Raw genomic sequence first — 13,367 nt, forward strand, 5'->3', positions numbered from 1 at the left:
TATATATATATATATATATATATATATATATATATATATATATACACACACATATCCCAGACACTGCAAGTGAACAATTAGGTGGGCTATAAATTGAAAAAAGAGGAGAAGGATCTGAATCATCTTTGGGACATTTCCCATTTATTTCAATGACTCTAAGCTTTCTCCTGAAATAAAGGTGCATTTTGTAAAATTTCTTTTTTTCATCCTGTACTCGTGATCTCATTGGTCTAGGGAACTATTAATGAGGAAGCACCCAGAACAATACTGATCAGTAACTGTTGTGTAACTTAAAGTCTTAGAGTATTGCTGGGGCACTCATAAGTTAAGTGATTTGCCTGGGTTCAGACAGCTAATATGTGTCAGATGTGGAACTTGAACTCAGGTTTTCCTGATTCCAAAGCTGGTTTTTATCTATTACTCCATATTCTGGTACTCTTGCATGGCTGCAAATCACTGAAATTTCTATATACTTTTGAAAAGCAGAAGTTGAGGCAGCTAGGGAGTACAGTGGATAGAATGCTGAACCTGGAGGCAGGAAGACCTGAATTCAAATCCAGCCTCTAGTACTGTTTGACCTCTGCCTCAGTTTCCTCATGTTAAATGGGGATAGTAATAGTATCTACCATCCCAGGATTGTTGTAAGGATAAAATGAGGTATTATTTGTAAAGTACTTTGCAAGCCTTAAAATGCTATATAAATGTTAGCTATTTTTGTTAATTTTATTATCATCATCATTATCACCCAAAGGGTAATGAAAAGGAACATGGTAGATGTAAAGCAGGCTGTAACATAATATAAAATCAGGAATTGCACAGAAGTGCTGTCATGAGAGAAATGTATGACTGGAAAAAAAGACAAGGCAGTCATCATGTGGCCAGAGGGAAGGATCACCAATGAATAACTCAAATGCTCCATTGGCATTTCTGTAATGTCCAGAAAATTAGACCAAGACCACCCAAGGTGTTCCAATATCTTTGTGTAGTAGACTTATTAAAGGACAAGTACAAGAGTCACACAGGACGAATAGGCTTGGATGGATTGTTACCTCCATCGTGAGAAAGTTCATTCATATGAACAAAATAACAAATGCATTTTAGTATTAGAGCATTGTCTCAATTAATTTCTTCACTATCAGGGGTTTTCAAAGTAAACCATAATTGTCTGAAAATAGGGATACTTTCCCATCTTTTTTGCTAAATCTTTTCATTTCTTTTTTTCTTACTGCTATAGCTAGCACTTCTAGTGTTCTAGAAAATAATAGAGAATAGCTTACCCTTGGGGGGAAATTCCAGTATTTCTCCACTGCGAGGAACACTAGCTCTTGGTTTTAGATATATGCCTGTGATAATATTAAAGAAAGGCCCTTCCATGCCTATAATTTTTAACATAAATTAGTTCTGTGTTTTATTAAAGACTTTTTCTATATCTATTGAAGTAATGATATGATTTTTATTGTTTATTTTATAAATGATGCTAATTTTTCCTTAGATTATTTTAAAAGTATATCAATATTCATCATTAATATTGGTTTACAACAACTCTTTCTCTGCTTTATCACTCTTTGGTTTGTGTATCATCATAATATTTGTCTTATAAAAAGCATTTGGTAGAGTGCTTCTTTTCTGTAATTATTGAGAAATTTTTGTAACATAGTTATTAATTGCTCTTTAAACATTTCATAGAATAATTCTCTTGCAAATCCATTAGATCATGTTATTTTTTTCAATCTTGTAGTTGTCATTTTTTAAAATTTTCTCTTTCTGACATTACTTTGTAAATTTGAATATTCTACATTTTTTGTTGATAATCAATTTCCTTTAAATTCACAATTTTGCTGCCATAAAATGATGTGTATGTTTTGGGTAATTTTCTTTATTTCTTCTCATTTGGTATTAATGCAATGTGCATTTAAAAAAAATTAGGCTTGTTTAACTTTAGAAACATGAAAGTGATGTCATGGTTTAATCTCACTTGTTTACCTGTTTGCCTTTCTTATATGTCTTCTGTACTTGTTTACCTTTCTTATGTGTTTTTTGTTTAATTAGTTTGTATACCAAATACACTACTATTCACATCTAGTTTCTTTGAAAAAATAACCCTAAAACCTCCTATTTACTGAAAGTCCATGTTTTTGTTCCCTTAATAATTAAGTTTAGCTTAATAGGATGTGTTATTTTGGTGTACAGACTAGTCTCCTATGCTTTTTTTTTGGTGCAGTATCTTATTCCAAATATTCTTTTGATTTCTCATAAATGCTTAGTCTTGAGTTATTTGGACCAATTAGCCATGGCATATAAAATACTTTCTTGTAGATAACCTGTACTATTTGTTATTTGATTTTGAAGCTCTGGAGATTGACCACAGCATTTCATAGTAAATTAAACTTTGGGTTAATTTATTAGCATTCTATTATGTTTTTAATATCTTCTTTGAGAGTTCTAATTTCTCCTCTTTCATCTTTGTTCTTAGTGCTTCTTTTAATTCTTTTATTGCTTTTCTGAAACATTTTGCAGAGTCTTGCAATTATTTGATTATAATTTTGGTGAGTATCCCATTAATTCTGTGGTTCTTTACTTTTTGTGTGTGTGTGATGGATTCCTTTGTCATTTTAGTGAAGCTTATGGACCTTTTCTCAGAATAATATTTTAAAGTGAAAAAAATGAAACAGTTTTACAAAGGAACCCAATTATATTGAAAGAAAGATATAATTTCCTCCCATCTACGTTTATGGATCCCCTGAAATCTATTCCACATTAAGAACCTTTGTGTTATTTGCTTTATTGCTTTCCCTCATTAGGAGTTTTGGAGTTAATTTCTTTCATTCTATAGTAATTTTGTTCATTGTGTAGGGTCCTTTTTGATTGTTCTTTTTTCTTTTGTTGTCAGTTTTTTTTTAGCAATTTCTTAATTCAAGTTTTTTCTTGTAGTAGCTTTTTCCAACATTCTCTTTCTATCTTACTCTACTTGGTGAATTCCTGACTCTGAGAAGATAGAAGAGGTTTGGTGTTTATACCATCATCTTGCTGGAAATTCCTGAGTCTTCAAGTCTCTGTTTATCTGTTGACTCTTCTTGCTGCCTACAGTAATTTCCAGTTGTCTGTCGTCCTTAAAGAGTCTTTGCTGGGCATCGCCTTTCAAGCTATCACTCTCTGTCTTTCCTTCCTTTCATATCCTAACCCCCAGAAAAATCCATCTGCACATTTTGTTTCTACTAATTCTTTGCTCACTTACTTAGTTATCAACCACTTGCAATCTGGCTTCCAACCACATCACTCATCCAAAACTTTACTCTCCAAGATTGCCAATGATCTCTTAATTATTAAATCTGATGCCCTTTTTTAGGTCTGCATCCTTTTTGACTAACTCCTCTGCAGAATTTGACACAGTTGACCAGTCCTTTTTGTTGAATGCTCTCTTCTTTGAGGGAGTGTGGAACAGTGAATAGATATTGGACTTAGAGTCAGGAACACTTAGGTTCAAATCCTGTCTCAATACTTAATAGTTGTATTATCCTGGGCAAGTCATTTGCTATCTCCATGCCTCAGTTTCCTCATCTATAAAATGATGAGGTTGTCATCTTTGGTCTCTATGTTCCTTTCCAGCTCAAATCCTGGATCCTATGATCATTCTTTGACTTAATTATCCCTGATCCCTACAGATTCTTCTGTATGTTTGACTATTCTTTCTCGGGTTCATTTCTCTTTTTTTATTTTATTGTGAATTTAACAATCATCAACAAACATAAGCATTTCAGTATGCCAATAAGAACAAGATGTACATCCTCAGACATGGCCAATATGTTGTTTTTCCTTCGTGAATTATGATCCATTTCAGTATTTAGGATTTTTACTTAGAATAAAATGGAAAGACAAAAGAAAGATTCTATTAAATGGAAAGTTATCCTAGGAAAGACAAATTAAGGAGTATGTCTAAATCTCATAAGTATTTTCATAAAGAACAGAGCTGAAAGGTACTAGATTTGGCAAGGAAGGAAATATCACAAAAAAGAAACAGTGATTTTAACAGGCAAAAATCAATGGTTCCTGATGGGAGAGTCATTTCTGAGTCAGTTTTCTGTGTACAGTTGTAATGCCATGCACGAGCAGCTTTCCAGAAGAATGCTACTGCGAACAGCTTTTAAAGTTCTGATTACACAGTATAGTGAACACTCTATTCCATAACAAATCAGAGCAAAACATTCACAGAGAATCAAGGTACAGCATTCACAATGTTATAACATCACAGAAAATCAAAATACGGCATTCACAATGACATCACTAAAATAGCCACATGGTTTTCACCAAAGTGGTCACAATAGTTTTCGACAAAGTACAATCACTTAGTAACTCAATCATTCAATCATCCTTAAGAAGGGTCACAAAATACAATAGTCGAAGTTCTCCACTCATGGAGCACACTAAGTTACAAATCAGTCACTATTCAGTCATCAATCACTATTCAATCATCAGTCACTACTCAATCATCAGTCACTACTCAGTAACCTCTTAAGGGGTAGTGGAAAATATACAGGCCATCCACCCCTTGGTCACAAGTAAATCATAATCTTCTCAGTCAGTACACAGTATCCAAGTAAAGTCTTCTTTTATCTTGACTAGAGGCTGTCTCTCAGCTTCCATGGTTCCTCTTCCATGGTCCCAGCTCCAACTGTCACCTGGGTTCAAAGGCAGGCAGCTACCAGTTCCTTGTCCAGCTCCTTGTCCAGTTCTTCTACTTCCCATTCCGTATTGAAGCTCACAGTGTCTAGTCCACCTCAAGTCCTTCACAGACAAAGCTTAACAGAGCCACAATAATATTCATGCACATTGCCAGTACCATCATCAATTCACTATCTGCCTGTGAAATCAATTCAGATCCACCAACAAGGTCTGAGAACTCAACACAAATCATCAACATAGAAATCAACACTGACCCACAAACAAGGTCTAAGAGGTCAGCACAAATCATTATTAAAGTCCCAGGACCTCCAAAACCCTCTTCCAGGACTTCTGTACACATACAACCAGAAAATCCTCTTTCAGGGCTTCCAGTAAGGTCCCAGGGCTTCTGTACAAAGTATCATAAACAAACATCAACACAGACAGAGCAGACAAACAGAGTGCCGGGATACACAAGTTTTCTCCTTCTTGACTCTGCTACCACAAGAGTCTTCTTCTCAGTTCCTGTTGTCTCTATCCCTGGGGTTCTCCTTATATAGTCATTAGTTTCTCCCCAGGAGTTCACAGGTTGTGGAGTTCACACATTCTGTTTCTTAACAGACTGAAACAGGGTGTTAATTCAATAGCTGAAACAGGTGTGAACTACTTCTGTGCTTGCCATTACAACAGTTAGCAGGACTGTATCTAGGAATTCTTGAACCTGGGCAAATTCATTTGCAGGGTAGGAAGATTAGGGGATCATATTGAGGGACAGGTTTTCAGCTCATTGCTCAACTGTAGCTATGTGGGGGCCACATTACCCTTCTCCCTAGATTGAATATTATATGCAGAAGAATCATACCCCTTGCCACAGAGCAGCCTGATGATTGGCCTCTGAAAGACTAGGTCCCTGAAGTTTTCCTTTGTCCTGAGGATTGGAGGTACTAAGGGGCAGGGCTGCCCAGAAAGAACTTCTTTATCTAGGGAAGCACTTTCCTTACTCCAGAGCAGCCCTGTCCCTGTCTTTTGAAGACTAGGACCTTTGAAGTACCTTCCTTCTGTGTCCATAAAATTATGTTCCTTCCCCAGGGAAGCAAGTCTCCTGAAGGACCCTAAATCTGTGAGCTGAAATTATCTGAATTAATAGAATCCCACCTTCTGACTTCATTCTTATTCCTGGTCTGTCAGGAGACTGCTTTCTCTTTGCTTTAGAATATACCTAATCTGAAAGAGCAACCTATTTCCAGCAGATTCTACTCATGTCTACTCCTAATCCCAGGGACTGATCTGCTTGGAACATGGATTATCCTTTCCCTCTGCTACCTGGGCAAAGGCCAGTATCAGGGAGCAAGCAGGCTTCATGGAATGGCAATTCCTGGAGCAAAGCCTTAGTGCCTTGCCTTAGTTGCAGCTCTGGTAGTCAGTGAACTATTAACTCATTAGAGCTGAAGTAAAAACCAACATAAAATTAGAAGAAAAGATAAAGATGAGAACAAGATGCAACTGTAACATTTCCAACTTTCCCTTTTTAAACAGGCTATAGATCAAGGATTATTTTTTTAGGCCTTGTCAATTTTTTGTTTTAAAACATTTTTATTTAAAGTTTTGAGTTCCAAATTCTATCCCTCCTTCCTTCCCTTCCTTCCCTCCTCCCTAAGGCCGTAAGCAATCAGATATAGGTTATACATGTGCAATTATGTAAAACATTTAATTAGTCATTTTGTAAAAGAAGACGAATAAAAAAATGAAAGAAAGAAAGCGGGAAAAATAGCATGCTACCGTCTATATTCAAACAGTATCAGTTCTTTCTCTGGGGACAGATAGTATGTTTCATCATTCATCCTTTGGGATTGTCTTGGATCATTCATTATATAGGTGAGAAGAGCTAAATCATTCACAATTCATTGAACAGTATTGTTATTACTATGTACAATGTTTTTCTGGTTCTGTTCACTTCACTATGCATCAGTTTATATAAGTCCAGATTTTTCTGAAATCATCCTGCTTGTCATTTCTTATGGCACAGTAATATTCCATTACAATCATATACCACAACTTGTTTAGCCATATCCCAATTAATAGGTATCCCTTCAATTTCTAATTTTTAGCCAGCACAAAAGGAGCTGCTATAAATATTTTTGTACAAATAAGTCCTTTCCCCTTTGTTTGAATGTCTTTGGGATATACACCTAGCAGTAGTATTGCTGGACCAAAGGATATGCACAGTTTTATAGCCCTTTGGACATAATTCCAAATTGCTCTCCAGAATGGTTGGATCAGTTCACAACTCAATCAACAATGCATTAGTGTCCCAGTTTTCCCACATCCCCTCCAACATCCAACATTTTCCTTTTCTGTCATTTTGACCTATCTGATATCTGTGAGGTAGTACCTCAGAGTTGTTTTAATTTGCATTTCTCTAGTCAATAGTGATTTAGAGCATGTTTTCATGTGACTATAGGTAGCTTTTATGTCTTTGTCTGAAAACTGCCTGTTCATATCCTTTGGCCATTTATCAATTGGGGAATGACTTGTATTTTTATAAATTAGACTCAATTCTTTATGTATTTGAGAAATGAGGCCTTTATCAGAGATACTTGTTGTGAAATCTCCCCTCCAGTTTTCTGCTTTTCTTATAATTTTTGTTTCATTGGTTTTGTTTGTGCAAAAACTTTTTTAATTTTATCTAATCAAAATTATCTGTTTTATACTTTGTAATACTTTCTATCTATTGCTGGATCCTAAATTCTTCCCTTATCCATAGATCTGACAGATAAACTATTCTATGTTCTCTTAATTTGCTTATGGTATCACCCTTTATGTATAAATCACGTACCCATTTTGACCTTATCCTGGTATACAGTGTGAGTTGTTGGTCTATTTTGCCATACCATTTTCCAGTTTCCCTGCAATTTTTTGCAAATAATGAGTTTTTGTTCCAAAAGCTTGGATCTTTGTGTTTATCATATGCTAGATTATTATGGTAATTTATTATAATGTAATTCGTACCTAATCTATTCCATTGATCCACCACTTTATTTCTTAGCCAGTACTGGATTGTTTTGCTGACTAAAATCAAGATTTTTTTTAAATTTTATTTTTAAATTAATTTTTTTCAGTTATCAAAAGTTTATTTTTCCTCTCTCACTCTTCCCTCCCCCAACAGGAAAAAAAAGGAAAAACAAAACCCCTTTTAACAAATAAATATAGTCAAACAAAGCAAACTTCTAAGTTGACCACATCCAAAACTGTATGTCTCATTCTGTGTATTAGCCCATCATCTCTCTATCATGAGGTATGTAATATTTTTCATCACCAGTCCTCTAGAAGCTCAACTAAACATTGTATTGATCTGAGTTCTTAAGTCTTTCAAAATTGTACATAATTACAATGTCGATATTATGGTATAAATTATTTTCCTAGTTCTGTAGAGCAGGGCTTCTTAACCTGGACTTTATTTATATACTTTATGTATATGTACATATATTGTATATAATATAATGCATATAATATTTACACATTTAGTCATAGAATTATTGCTATCTGTATTTGTAAAGAGGGTTCCCACACTGTGAGAATTCTGTACCATGATGAAATACTATTTCTTTTGCATAGTTGAGTATTGTTACCCCAGAAAGTGAAGTGTATGCAAAAAAAGACATTAATTCTAGTCATCACCATTTTCTACAAAATGTTATATAAAATTTATATAAAGTTACAAGAAAAATATCCCAAAAGACAACCCTCCCCCCCCCAAAAGCAACCCTCAGCTGATAAATACTGGATTTCTCAAGTAGAATGACATGCCAGCCCAAAGCAACAGCACTGATTTAGAATATGAAACTCATAATACTTCATGGTGTGCTATGTGAGGATAGAAACAGCATTAAAGACCATGAGGACAGGAAAAGCAGCTGGAACAGAACAGATATAAACAGCACTAGGGGATTAGTATTTGAAGGTAGAAAAAAGATATCAAGATATCAAAAAATTGGGAAAAATATTGTGGATAATATTATTGCCATCGCTTACTCCCTTTCCCTCTCCCAAGGCAAACATGAGGCTATCCTAGAGATTTATTTGTATTACTACTTTTTCATTTCTTTGAAATATTTATGAGAATTATCTACACATATGTGAAGAAATGTTTGAAGTATAACTGAAACAGGTTTTGACAAATAATTTTTTAAATTATTTTTTCTCAAATTTTCTTTTTATATTATAAATTTGATGAGCGTTGTTGACAAACAACATTTCTACATAAAAAAGGACAAAAAAGAGGGCTATGTGTGAAGCTTTGAATCTTTTTTATTAATCCTTATTATTTCTTTGTGAAGCATATATTAAATTTAACATGTTAGTACCAACAATGCTTTGTTTGTCTGTATCCCCTTCTGAACTTCTCTATTCTGTGAATTCTAAAAAATGTTTCACGGACACTTTTCTTTCTTTTTTTTTTTTCATCTCCTTCACTTCCTCTTTCTAATTCTCTCCTATAATTTCCTCCATTATCCAAAATAAAAGCCCTCCCTTGTAACAAAATTTGTATTATTTGGCAAAACAAAATCACACATTGATCAATTCTGAACATATATGCTTCACTCTGCATCTCTGTTTCATCACTTCTCTATCAAGAGATGGGAAACGTGCTTAACCATTAGTCTTCTGGAGTTGTGACTGGTTATTGCATTGGTCAAAGTTTGAAGCCATTCTAAGCTATTTTCCTTTGTGATGTTATGTCATTATATAAATTGTTCTGGTTTCTGCTCACTTCACTCTGCATCAGTTCATAAAAATTTTCTAGGTTTCTCGGAATCCATCTGATTCATCATTTCTTATGGCAAATATAATCTTCAATTAAATTCATAAATGATATGTTCTTGTTTTTCTCCATTTGATAAGTACCCAAGTTGTTCTTTGTTACAACATGAATGTCAAATGATTTTCTATAGCAGACCCTATCTTCACAGTTATAAAACTGATTAAAATATGTGGAACAGTAGCATCAAACTCAAATGGAAATGATACCACAAAACTGTACATAAGGATTTGTGAAGGCCACCTAGTGACTTAGAAAACCACATCTTAACATTATATTCTATTACATTTTAATTTATTTTGTAAAGTATTTTCCAATTACATTTTAATCTGATTTTGCCCTCACTCTAGAGTGTTGAGACCACTATTTGACACCAGACCCCATGGTGTTTATTATTAATAATTTTAAAAACATTTGACAAAAAGGGGAGGCAGTGAGGTGGTACAGTGAATAGAGGACCAGCCCTTAAGTCAAGAGGACCTGAGTTAAAATCTGGCCTCAGGCACTTGACACACTTACTGTGTGACCTTGGGCAAGTCACTTAACCCCAATTGCCTTGCCTTCCTCCCTCCAAAAAAAAAAAGCCTTTGACTTAGTAAAACAAAGTACACATAAAGTCTGGCCTCCAACGAGTTGTCTCCCATGTATATGCTAAGATCATACAAACTCTCATGATAGGTGCAAGAAGAGAGAAAACTGTTCAGTGGTCCTCTACTAATATCAGATAAGGTATACAAGAGTGATGTATGCTCTCTAAAAGTGTTTATCTTTATCATGGAGGATAACACTCTGCAAGTTTAAATGGAGGAGGGATTCTGGAGTCCTCCAGTGTTCTTTTTGGTTAATGACATTTTATTGATTGTACCATCCCCTTCAATGAGATTCCTGGCTGAGTGCTGAGCAGCCTAACAACACTGGGTCTGGTCACATATGCCCATATAAATGGGAATGTGCTGGAGTCCCCTCATACCAACTCATGAGAACTGATGGTTCACTTTTCAGTGTAATCATTTATACCTTGGAATTGGCAAGTGTTATAAATCAGGTCCTGATTTATTGTTTTGTTTATTGTCTAGAAGAATTTAGCAAGTGCTGGAGAAAATGTTAATAATGCAAATTAAATTTAGAAGTGTGTCATATGTACATTTTCTTTTGGAGACCTAGTGGTTAAATATTTACCAGCACACCCTGACCATAAATTTTGCTATTTGAGAGGCTAAGGCTGAAGGATATCTTGAGTCTAGGACTTGCCATATTCAATATACCATGTAAATAGGGTATCTAGACTAAATTTAGAATTAATATAGTGAGTCATTGGGAATGGGGGATTGCTTAAGGAGGGGTGAACTGTCTCAGGTTGGAAACAGAATAGACCAAAACTCCATGCCATTTAGGAGTGGGATTGGGCCTGTGGATAGTCACAGTACTCTAAGTTTGGGCAAAATAGTGAAATGGGGTTGAGGTGGGAGGTACCTCTATTTTTTAGCACCAGTGCAGTATAATGGGGAGAACATTGGATGTGATATCAAGAAGACTTGGTTTCAGATGCCTTTTTACATACTTGACCTTGGCCAAGGTGCCTGTTTCCTCATGTATAGAATGAAATGGGATTTGTTAGTCTTTGAGGTCCCTTCTAGCTCTAAACCTAGGATCTTACGGTTCTTTGAAAGAACTATAGGGAGAGTAGAAACAGGACTTCTTTGTGGTTCCCACTTCCACCTCCTCCAATTCATTTTTAAAATGACTCTAAACAAACTTTGGAGTTACAGAACCCACAAAATGACAGAGAAAAGCTAACTTCCTGCTGAAGACACTCCAGCAGGCTGGCAGGAAAGGGCCAGCACAGTGGTCTGGGAGTCCAGCCCAGCCCCACGTGAGCCCAAGGTTTTAGCCTTAGGGCGGCTACAGATCACCAGCAGCTGTGGTGGTTTCCAGAATTATCAACCCACAGATGATAAGGACAAAATGAGAAGTCAGTGCAGACTTTGTGAACTGGGAGTTCAGGAGTGCAGTCTGACCTTTACCCACTGGAAGGAGAAGCTGCTGAGGCACCGTGGCCATGCACTCACTGCCACATGGCTGCTTCAGAGCTCCTGGCCTACAGATTGTAGGGGGACCAAGCAACCAGTTTGAGGGGTAATTGCTCTTGCCTTAACCTGCTTGGATATAGATTGCTGTCTAGGGTAGAGGTCCTAGGGTGCATGACCACTTTGCCAGAGTGTGTGGAGGCTTCAGAGAGGGCATGCAACTAATAGGTCCAGCAACTGAGAAAACCTTAGTAATTTGGGACAAAGCTTCCCTTTCTGGTAGCAGAGTTCTACTATGGCAAAAAGTTCAAATATCAAGTAATTGAGTGTTAACATGAGCAAGCAAAGGAAGCAAAGCAAGCAGAGCAATTAGACATTAGATTCCTATTTGGGGGACAAAAAAGATCAAAGCATGGAAAAGGAGGAAGACAAAGAACTCCTTTGAAATCAGAAACACCTGCATCAAAAGCTTCCAAGAAAAATATGAGCTGGTTACAGGCCATAGAGGAGCTTAAAAAGGATTTTGAAAACCAGATAAGAGAAGTGGAGGAAAAATTGGGAAATGAGAATGATGCAAGAAAATTATGAAGTGAGAGTCAACAACCTGACTGAAGGAAATAACACCTAAAAAATTGCATAACTCAAATGGCAAAAGAGACTCAAAAAGGCAATGAGGAGAAGAATGCCTTAAAAAGCCGAATTTGCCAGATGGAAAAAGCATCTCAAAAGCTCAATATGGAGAATCATTCCTTCAGAATTAGATTGGAGCAAATGGAAGCTAATGACTTTATGAGAAATCAAGATACTATTAAACAGATCCAAACAAATGAAAAAATTTAGAAGGCAATGTGAAATATCTCATTGGAAAAAAACACTGACCTGGAAAATAGATCCAGGAGAGATCATCTAAAAATTACTGGACTATCTGAAAGCCATGATCAAAAAAAGAATCTAGAAATTATCCTTCAAGAAATTCTCAAGTAAAATTGCCCTGATGTTTTAGAACCAGAGGGCAAAATAGAGGTTGAAAGAATCCACCGATCACCTCCTGAAAAAGATCCCAAAAAGAAAACTCCTAGGAATATTAGAGCTAGCTTCCGGAGTTCCTAGATCAAGGAGAAAATATTACAAGCAGCCAGGAAGAAACAATTTGAATATTTTGGAAACACAATCAGGATAACACAGGATCCAGCAACTTCTATACTGAGGGATCAAATGGCTTGGAATATGATATTCCAGATGTCAAAGGAGCTGGGATTAAAACCAAGAATCACCTACGTAGCAAAACTGTGAGTATCGTGTTTCAGGGGAAAATATGGTCATTCAATGGAATAGAGGACTTTTAAGCATTCTTGATTAAAAAACCAGAGTTGAATAGAAAATTAGACATTCAAATACAAGGGGCAAGAGAAGCATGAGAAGGTAAACAGGGAAAAGAAATCATAAGGAACTTATCAAAGTTGAACTATTTACATTCCTATGTGGAAAAACGATAATGTAACCTATGAAACTTTTCTCAGTATGAGGATAGTTGAAAGCAATAGAAATGTGTGTGTGTACATATGTATACATACATATATGTCTATATGGGAGGGTATATAGGCATATTAATACACATGTGAATGTGTGTATATATGTGTACAGGTATACATAGAGGGCACAGGACCAATTGAATAGGAAGGGATGATACTTAAAAGGTGAAATTAAGAGGTAAGAGAGAAATATAATGAGAGGAGATGGGGAGAGAGAATGGGGTAAATTATCTCATATAGAAGAGGGAAGGGAAAACTATTACAATGGAGGGGAAGAACAGAAAGGCAAAAGGGAAAGAGTCAACCTTATTTTCATTGAATTTGGCTTAG

General features: G+C 35.8%; 1 long non-coding RNA gene across 1 annotated transcript in view; it reads left to right on the forward strand.

The window, feature by feature from the left end:
- The window catches only part of LOC138157957 (uncharacterized), a 46,005-nt gene that overhangs the window by 16,152 nt on the left and 16,486 nt on the right, over positions 1–13,367 (forward strand). The gene's annotated exons all lie outside the window — the stretch shown is intronic.

This window comes from Petaurus breviceps, unplaced genomic scaffold, assembly GCF_028583685.1.
Source record: "Petaurus breviceps papuanus isolate PSGF00001 unplaced genomic scaffold, PetGlider_PUasm1.0 174, whole genome shotgun sequence".
NCBI lineage: Eukaryota > Metazoa > Chordata > Mammalia > Diprotodontia > Petauridae > Petaurus > Petaurus breviceps.